This window comes from Falco punctatus (genome assembly GCF_963210335.1).
Source record: "Falco punctatus genome assembly, chromosome: 6".
In the NCBI taxonomy this organism is placed as follows: Eukaryota; Metazoa; Chordata; class Aves; order Falconiformes; family Falconidae; genus Falco; species Falco punctatus.
The window spans coordinates 22910075-22920330 of record NC_137585.1 but is presented as its reverse complement, the minus strand read 5'-3'; the positions used below and the strand labels follow the sequence as shown (position 1 = coordinate 22920330).

At 44.1% G+C, this 10256-nt stretch overlaps 1 protein-coding gene across 1 annotated transcript in view; it reads left to right on the top strand.

The window, feature by feature from the left end:
* The first annotated feature begins 59 nt into the window (after positions 1-59).
* The window catches only part of BPGM (bisphosphoglycerate mutase), a 29046-nt gene continuing 18849 nt past the window's right edge, over positions 60-10256 (top strand). Inside the window, exon 1 of the mRNA XM_080391522.1 lies at positions 60-139. The gene's annotated coding sequence lies outside the window, so the exon portion shown is untranslated. The remainder of the gene's footprint in view (positions 140-10256) is intronic.

Sequence of the window (10256 nt, the reverse complement as noted above, 5' to 3'; positions counted from 1 at the left end):
CCCGCCCGCCGCGGTGGTTGGTAGCGCTCGGCCTGCCCCTCCTTCGTAGCCAATCACCGCTCAAGTCCTGCCCTATGGCGGCACCACCCAATCAGCAGCAAGGCGGTGCAGCCAATGGGGGTCCCGGGCAGTTGCTAGGGTAAGGTGCAGGGGGGAACCACCTGCGCGCGGGGGGGGTGTCCCGGAGTGCTCTGCCTCGGGTCGGTTTAGCTTTCCTCCGAGAGTGGCGTTTCGCGGGCCCGCCGGGGCCCACCACGGCCGTTACGGCTTGGCGGTGCCGTGGGCCCCGGCGGGCCTCGCACCGACCCCGCCAGGGCAGCCCAGCCGCTGCTGGGGCGGGCGTTCCGCAGAGGCTCGGCCCGTGGGGGCCCGGTGCGAGCCGAAGTCAGTTAGAAATGGCGGCGGTGTCCGCCCCCGTGGGCCGGGCAGTGGCGCGCTCCGCCGACCTTTCCTCCGGGCCTGGTCCGTACCGAGGGGCTGAGGGCAGCTGCGTCCTCACAATAGAGGCTCGCCCCGTCGGTTACATGATGGAGAGCCTGGTTCAGCCGGTGGCGCCTGGGCCCACGGCCTGTCACCGGTGGAGCCGGAGGGTGCCCCGGGGCGAGTCACTAGCCGCGGGGCAGGGCGTGAGGCGGCGGCCCCGCTCCCCGCTCGGGGGGCTGCGCCCTCGCCGCTGGCCGTGCGGTGGCGGGCTGTGAGCCACCGGCTGCCCCAGGGCTGAGCCCTCTGGGCGGGAGCTGTGTGTCCCCGTGACAGGGATGGTGGCCTGGGCTGGTCTGTCCTCGACAGAGCCTTGTCACCCGGCCTGCTGGTGGAGTGCGATGGCAGTAGAAGGCGTGGGGTGATGGTACAGGGGAAGAAACGTTCCTTGTCACTTGCACGGGGGGGTGATCCCTGCCCCTCACGGCACGGGGGGTGGGTGGGTGGGTGATCCCTGCCCCTCACGGCACCGGGGGGGGGTGGGTGGGTGATCCCTGCCCCTCACAGCCTGGGCCTCGAGGCACCGGGTGGGGGAACAGGGAAGTTCACAGCAGGCATGCATGCCAAAGGTGAGAAGTAAAATTAAATCCCCATTTTCCTCCGATCTCAACAGGGCCATCCCTCTGGTAAAATTCCAGAGTTGCCTGTTTTTTCTTTTCACTTTTACTTCTCCTCGTTTTATTAGTAAAGGCAACAGGCATATCTCCATGGCTTGTTTTTTAGTTACCAGTGCCTTCATAAAAGGGAGTTTCATAATGTAGAGAGATATGTGACCGCAGAAGACAAAAGGTGACCTGTAGCTATGTAGTCGTTGTGGATGACATAGTGTCATAAACTAGTGCATCCTTTTGCTCAAAAATAGAACGGGATCCGGGTAATGGATGGGAGGGTGTATTTTAATGTTTGCCCACAGGGGGGCAGAGTTAAACTCGTGTGCCTGCTGCTTGGAATTTCTTCAATTTCTCAGCAGATTGAATTAGGTATTGCATGCCTTAGATTTTGTAATAATGAGAAGGTGGAAATCTCTCTTCCTCTGTCTTTTCGCTTAAAAAGGTTAAGGAGGAAAAAAAATGAAGGTGGCTTACATTTGTGATCAATAAATAGGTGTGAAAATTTTCTGGTAGGGACTCAAAAGATAAAATCTGAGTTTTGAAGAGGAAATTAGCAACTATCACTAACATACCGACTTTCTGAATTATCTGATCCTTAAATTAAAGGCATGGGAAAAAAATTCCTTTTCCCTGTTGTCTGTTGCACTGAAATGTATGAGACTGCTTTTCCTGCCTGAACTCACCAAAAGATGTTCCAAAACACGCATTTTTAAACATGTTAAGCATGAGGGACAAATCAAGTCTGTTTTCTGCCTCCTGTTAACCGGCCACTTACAATATGGTGTATACCCCAGGGGAAACAGGAGGACTGTCTAAAATTTGAAATGGTTGGATTTACTATGACCAGTAGCACTCTAATGTGTTCGGCACCTCCAGCTTGTTTCTGACTGCAGTGGGGATTGTGGGCTGATTACAGCTTGTAGGAAGAAGTATGCATTTCTTATACAGAGTTGTGTGGTTAACTACACGTTTACAGCCAGAGGCCACTTCCACTGGCAGATTTGCCGTTGATTCAACAGCATCAGAGGAAGCCTTTTGTTAAAATGTCTGCTAGCAGTGTCAGCTCTCTCTTTGTTCAGCCAGTCTAATACCAAACTTTGTCTAACCTATTTTGTATGTTGGCCCAGATGTCCTCAGAATGGCTGGACATCGCAGTTTCAACACTGTATGTTTCCCAGGGCTTCATCACCAGAGATCCCTTCTGTTCCCATATTACAGCTCACCATGCAGCCGTGCTGGTGGCTTAGGCACAATGGGGGAGACAAAATTCCTCAGGATTTCTCAGCCTTAGTCTGACTGTGCTGGCATCTGCGGGAAGGAACCAAGCACAGCAAGAAGAATAAGAACTGACCTTTTCCCAAGCACTTTCGCCATTCTATAGTGTAAACCAGTGGGCTCAAGCTGATTGAACAGGTGCTGGGATATCATGCCAGGCAAAGCAAGCAGAGCTGCTAAAAATGGTTTATGGCCTTTTTTATACTTTTGCTCCGTCACTGTGTGTCACCTTCTGGAGAGAGATGGACTTCCCAGAAAGAGTAGTCACATTCTGACATCTCCACAGCATTGGACACACACAGGAAGCCTGAAGCGGTATGTTTTGGTTTCTGAGGACACCCTAGCCAATCTGGCTTTGAAGCTGTACTAACTATTACTGTTACAAATAGAGGAAATAGGAGAAAGTCTGTGGAACATCAGCTTGAAACTACACTGAAGAGGAACCTTTTAACTTAGCAGAACTGTAGGAAGCTAGTTTTGAAAGCCACATCAAATGAGGTGGTTTGATGATAAAGAGAAGTGTAACTTGCCAAGAAGTGGGTACCTGAGGGTAAATAAGACAGGAAGAGATAGTTAATAAAACTGTCAGGCAGTGGGGAGCAGACCCCTGGAGGCAGTGGAGGAGGTGTTGACAGCAGATGAGGGCAAAACAAGGCACGCTCACAGTATCCCCGAAGTATAACATGGTTGCATTTTCTTCTGGGTTGTCTACATGAAAATCTTGTGCTGTTTCATTATATTGATGCAAATGCCTTTTTTGGACATGTATCAGTTGAAGTATGTTGTGTATTGATTGAGCTTAAATCTGTTACCACTTCAGTTAAAACAGCAAAAAGTACTCTTCAGCAAAATAACATCTGTCCTCCCACAGACTTAGCATTAATTTAACAGCATCAGTTTTTGAACTGGTTTAATTAAACTGCAACTTCCTTGCACAGGCCAGGACTGGTTGCTGTGGAAGCAGAAGCATGTCAGTGTCTTCTGTGTCTTTTCTCAAACTTGTAAAAAGAAACCTTCTAATCATAGAGTAGGGAGGTGGATTAATGTGGGACTGACAAATACTTTGCTTGGTTTTCTCTAGGTCAAGCCCTGTGAAAAGAGCAGGTACCAAAACATCAATAAAGACCATACGTTCTTTGTTGTTTCTGTAGAGGAATGGGCTTTGTAATGAGGGGATAATCAACTTAAGTTAAATAGGAAGGACACCATGGCCAGCCTCCAAATTCAGCTCATCGATGGAAGATTTGCCCATCTCAGATGTACATCCCTGTCCAATTCTGTTGGTAGGCACGGTTATCACAGGAACAAGATTTTCCTCACTCATATATACAGACTGTATGTTTTCCAAAGCTCATCACCTTTGAGAGCAGTCTGCTATTTTTCTTGCCAAGTGGAGCTTTTGTCCTTGTGGAGAAATATTTTCATGCTCCATTTCAGGTTTCAGCAATCAGCTGTGTCTAGTTCTGACAAGAAAAGGGGTGTTTCGAATGCCTTTGGAGTAGAGGAAGGGGTATGTTTTCCATTTGTGAAACACAAAAGTGTTGAAAATATTTTCCTCATATTTGAAAAACAAACAAAATGAAGCACACGGTAAAACCAATGAGTTCATCTTGATTAGGAACAACATGAAAAATACACTGGAATCTGCAATTAGAGCTGAATAGAAATTGCTTTATAACCTGAACTTGTACACAACAGGGGAGCCAGATTGTTTTAGCTGAGTTACTCAGGTTTTGTGAATACGAGAGCAGAACCTCATGTGGTCTTTCTCCTGTCACATGGCAGGACCCGTGGGCAATATGAACATTTAGTGGGGATGTGGAAGGTCCAGTGATTCCCACAAAAGTTCGGCTTATTGTGCTTCACTAATCCATGGATCTGCAGTTATTTCGCTGTATGCTCCAGGTTTGCTGTAGGGTTGGTCAGATAGGCCTCCGCACTCTCAGCATCTGTCATTTCCAGAAGTAATTCAGGGCACGCAGGGAGAAGTCTGTGAGCTTCAAATCGTTCTCGCAGGATGCGTCCAGCTATTATCTTGCCTGGGGACACCTGCTTGTCCTGTGACCAGAACATGCCTGTAACCCAAAGGGCTGGAAAAAGATAGTGGCCGGGTGTGGGTTGCTGCAGAAGCCAGGAAAATAAATTTGGCCTGTGTGTGCTCCCAGCTGCCCCTGTACATTAGATGTAACCCAGAAGACCAGGTAAAGTGGCTTCTTCATGTCTAAGGTTTGAAATCACCTATATCTTTAGAAGGACAAGAGACCTTGGCCAGGTAGTATCAGCTTCGTTTTATGGTATCTTCTAGAGGCATGATAACCTTCCCACTCCCCCTCCCCCCCCAAAAAAAAAAAAGAAAAAATAGATAGTTTGTTACCAGAGATATGCCACTTCTGCAAATGCCTTCTTAAGAAGGGCAGGACCATACTGGCCAGGTTTTTTCCTCACAGGTCCATTGAATTGCTCTTGGCTCAGTTACTTATTTGGTATATCGCAGATGCAGATTTTGACAGGGAAGAATAATGACAGCAGTACTGAATGTTTAAACAGTTACTTGACCTTTCCAAAATGCTAAATGTTGGATAGTGCCTTGTGTCTCTGGGAAGCAGAAAAGTGTCTTTTTTGTAATATATAAAGGATATGCTGAATTACAGGCAAAATATTTTTCCAAGGCTCTTCTGTGGATGGCTATATCTGATGGCAATAGAGAGGAATAGACTAATTCTGAATAATAAAACAATGGAAGTCAGGCATAAAATTATTTAAATTAATGGATTCCCATCTAAGTAAAACAGGTGTGGGATGAAAATCAGAATTGAAAAGTTCTGGGAAGTTGGATATCCTGACTCCCCGTCCATGTATGATGTATTAGTCCTGGCTGCCTTTCCACTCATGCTCCTTTTTTGTTAAGGAAATGGGCAGGGGGAAGCATGAATTAACTTGTCATACACAACTATTTATTTAGCAACTTAACTCCTAAAGTTTCCTGGGAAACAATCCTGTAAAAGACAGGGTTGATTTTGTTGCTTTTTAAAGTCAGGAACAACCCCTCTGAATTCTGAGAAGAACAGCATGACTTGGTCCTTCTCTTTATATTACTTAATCATGACACATAGGATAGATTTTTTTTTTTATATATATAGGAAGCTTATTTTTGTGCTACATTCAAAACCAAACTAAGTATCAGTCAGGCTTGGTTTGTAAACTGGTATGCTCCGAGAGAACCACGTACCATGGAAAGAAATGTAAGAAGTGCAAGACCAATTTTTGTGATTTGTAGGGTGTTTGTGAGAAAACAAACATAAGAAATACAGAGATAGCTTTGCAGACACACATCAGCAAGTTCTTAGTTAAGCCAGGGTTCATTGTAACATGGAAGTAAAAACCTTTAGAGCAGTTTTTTTGAGGTGAACCATTAAGTTTTCATAGAAAGACTTTAGTACAAGTGAACTTGAACATGTCTCCCGTGTGTGTACTGTTCTCCCCATTCTCTGCAATGACTCTGGAGTTCTCATTTTACTCTTTTCGTTATATTTGCTCAGATTCTTATGCGTTGTTACCATGCTTTAGTATCAGCACTATCCAGTCTGTTTTCTAACTAACTTATCATGCCTTGACTAGACACCACCCTGCTGCTTTCTTTTTTTCAAGAGGCCCTTTTAAATTATCTCCTCCCAGACAGTTTCTTACTGACGTCTGATGTCTGCAGTACTTTTTTTATCATGGAGAAAAACAAGGCAGAAAATCATGAGATTTTCTTTGCTTTTGATACTGCTACAAGAAGTTAATTTGCACAGTATTGCAACGAGAAAACAGTTAAATGTCCCAAACCAAAACCTGCAATGTAAACCACTCCAAACCCACAAAATTTAAATGAACCTTGTAGATCTTAAAATTGTGTTTTGTGCTCTAGAAATGGGAAAACTTCTGGTTGTGAGAAAGGATTTGTTTTCCCAGCCATTGGCACCCTGTACAACTTCTTTTAGAACTATTTTTGGGGGCTAGAGCTATATCCATGAGGGCTCCTTCAGAACATTGTGTTCCACACACTTTTCTGTAGCATCTAGGCACCTGTTATGGTAAGGTGTTTATTTGAAGATGTCTGCATAACAGTTTTGAGAGCATAGAGAATGTAAGGTTTTTCCCATGTGTATGTTTTCAGCTTGGCATATGCAGAAATAAAACATTTTTTTTTGAGTGAAGTTTTCAAACAAACACACAGAAGTCACACATTTTAATTCAGAGTAACATTAGCAGTACCTAGCTGTAGGGATTACTTAAGAAATTCTGTTCCCACTTTGAGTTTGGAATATGGTGCCTCACACAGCAGCTTCCCTCCATCTGTTTTGCATATAATGAAGGCTTTTATGTATTTTCTTCCTCTTTCTCAGTCATTTATTTGGTACTTAATGATTCAGAAAAACTTCTGCATTTACTTAAAGACTACCGCTATGATTCTGGTCACAAATGCAGCGTTAGTTTAAGTGCTTACACACTCACCTCTCTCTTTTTTTGAACAGATTTGCCCCCAAGCAATGGAGTTCAGAGTTTTTGGGTTTTGTTTTTTGTTTAACCAAAACAGTAGAATACTTTATTTGCCCTCTACATGGACTTATTCTTCTGGTTCTGACTTAATGAGAATCCACTCAAATGCATGAAGTTATATACTGCCTCCATACCCAAAAAGGATGAAAGCCCCACTGTATTTGCATATGAAAGCAGCATTGTATTAGGCACTAGTAAAACAAAAGGTGGAAAAATCCCTTCACTGAGGAGCTTAAATTGTAATTGGGTGACTAACTGTTGTGCAAAGTATGCCTCCCTGCTCTGTCAGGTGCACCCCCAGGTTTTAGGTAATAATAGGCTTGGTTTAAGACATGGTGGTGTGATATATTGACAAACATGAGTAGGTGTGTGATGAAAAATTACCCATGCATAGGTATGCTTGAGCCAAGAAAATGTTGTTAACTTGTCTGGTTAATGCAAGACTTGGTGAGTGGCTCTAACAAAAAGACACAAGGAGGGCTGGTATGTCCTTGCCTGCTATGTGCTCTCTGAGTTCTGATGGAGAAGGCTTTATTCTCCTTGTATTATAGACCAAGGTTGGTGTATAGAGGTGTGTGAAGGACTTCAGGCCAACAGTACTGGGCAGTACTTCATGTAAGCTGTGGCTGTGGTCTCAAGAACAAGGAAAACAGCTGCCAGTCCATGAATACACCTTAGTTTGCTTGGGATTCAGCTAAACAAGGGAGTTTTGAGACTAGGCTTGGGTGAAAAAGTGATATTGACATCACGTGGACTGATTGAAAAAGTGAATAAAGTGGTCTTTTAAACTGGAAAAACTGAGTAAGCAGAGATGTAAAAAGAATAAGTAAGGAGGCTGAAGGCATGGATGGGTAAGGTGGCTGTGGTGTTATAAGGAAAGGTATCCCTCCTGGCTAGCACAGTCCTGCTAACAAGAAGCTTCCCAGGCCCCTGTCCACATTGCAGTTGATTGCTTGCAAGAATTAAAGTTTGTGTTTAGTTTACAAGAGAAGAGGTGACCAGTGTATTGTGGTGTGATGGGCAGGGAGATGGATGTAGCCTGAGTGATTTTATGATGTAACGGTTCCTGAGTCCTCTTGGGGAAATGATATGTTTCATCTCTCTGCATAGCGTTCTCAATACAAATTTGGCCTCGAATGAAAGTGGACCATCAGAGAAGTTGCAGAGGAATGTGAAACAACAATACCATGGATAGCAGACAGAGAAAAGACAGGACCTAGGACTTTTGTAGAAGAAAAACTGTCAAGTGTTAAAAAGGACCTGAATGGGCCTACATCCAAGAAAAAGGTGAGGATTCCTTGGGCACACATTTGGGTGGCAGAGAAAACAGGCATGCTGCTGGCAGCAACCAAAGGTGGAAAGAAGTAGGGAGAGCCTAGGAGAGGAAGGCATATTTTCATGCAGTAGAAAAACACCCAGGAGGAAGTTTGAGAGAGATTTCATTAAAGAGTGTGAGGATTTGATTACAGATGTTTCTTTTGAAGATGAAATTATTAGTAGAGACAGATTAGGTATCAAATAGTTCTAAACAAAGAGCTCAGAGTCTTCTGGAAATTATAATGGGTAAGTCTGCAGTGTTCTATGGCGAATACTTCACCTAGCTTTGAACAAAGTAACTATTCTATGAAAAAGTATATCAAGGGCATAATCAGTGAAGAACGCTCCTGTTTGCCACAGTTTTCATCAATCATTAATTTGTGTTTCTTATTTCCAGTGCTTTTTTCTTCTGTTTCTGCCTCACTTAGCTCCAGGCCTTTCTTCAGTGCAGTGCAGTTGCACTGGTGCCCCAGTGGAAGTGTATGTGTTGAAGAAAGGAGATTCCTGAACTGCTTCTGCCATAAACATTGCAGCTAAACACTACAGCCTGGAAGGGCTCCACAGCGGAGACCCTGAAAAACATAGCCCAGCTGGTCTGAGAGATAATAGCTGCCAAATGAGTGTAGCTGTCTGCAAGAAGTCAAAAACGGGGATATGGCTTCAACTCTTCCATTCTTGTGTAGTTTGAAATATGAATCAAGGTCATTAGGCTGTTTTTGCCATGCCAATGAAATGGTCTTGTTCAAAGGCTACTGGAGTTAAACCCTCTGTATTTAACGGCCATGGAGATCCTGGCTTGTGTTGCTGTCTACTCATTTGTAGTTATGACTGCGTATTGACATATAATGTTTCCTTCTGTTAATTGCATTAATGATTGAAGTATAGCCAATACATAGTGCTGATACTCAGGAACAAATATTTTTCTTTCTATCTCTAGGACCTTTGGTTCTTTTCCTTGCAAAGTCAATCAACTAGTTTGCCTGTGATGCACCCATATTCAGAGCTGTACCTCTAGTATATTCATACAAGAGGAGGCAGGTCTGCCCTGACTGGAGGCAGGGTGAATGCAGGTGGGTGGTCATGCAGTGCGATGTGGGAGTGTTTCTCTTTGCCAAGTCGAGCTGATGGGTGGCAAATCAAACTCTTCTGGTACAGTGAACTTAGAAGTATACTTTGATTACATAGGCTGGACTAGCTTTGTACTGTAGGTTCTGGCTTAGACAAAGCTGATAGAGACGGAAGGTGATTGTTAACATTAAAGTTAGTGGGTAACATGAAAAGGATTATATTATATATGTAACTGTAAGCACAATTCACATCTAGTGGAAACATTTTGCAGAAGCAGCAGATTTTATTGTGGTTCTGTACCGAGGTCAGACATAGATCTTTTTATGCAGAAAAACATTGAAAATGTTCTCCCTGAGATGCAGAATGCTTTCCAGAGCTTCCTAAATAAGCAAGTAACAAAGTCAGTGCAGTAACCACCAAAGAGGCACAGGATGCTGCTCACTGACAGCCTGGCCACTCTTACCACTTAGCACACAGTGCTGTGGCTGAGAGCTTAGCAAAGCAGTGTTTCATCTGGCTGGTCCTGTCCCACTGACAGGTTAGGATCTAATCCCTCTAAGTGCAAAACAAAACACCCTTTCTCCTCACAGCACTTTAGAGACATTATTTTAAAACTTCTGCCCAAAATTTTCTTTAGTTTCCCTGTGTTACTTTGTCCTAGCAGAATCTGGATCCCCCATCTTTCTTTTTCATGCACTATCATTTTAACCCATTAAAAATGGAAGATCACACCCACCCACCCCTGTGGAAAGGGTGATAGATCACATTAGGTATACATACGGTTTGTGGCCCTTTAAACTTTGCATTGTGGCTGTTCAGGGGTAAACATTTAGAGAAGAAATTGTGAGTCAGATTATGTATACAAGATGTGCTCTGCTTCTTTTTGAAAATAAAAGCAGACCTTTGGCAACAGAAGCAGCAAAGGACACCACCTTCCCACACCACTTCTTTCCATTGCTAGCG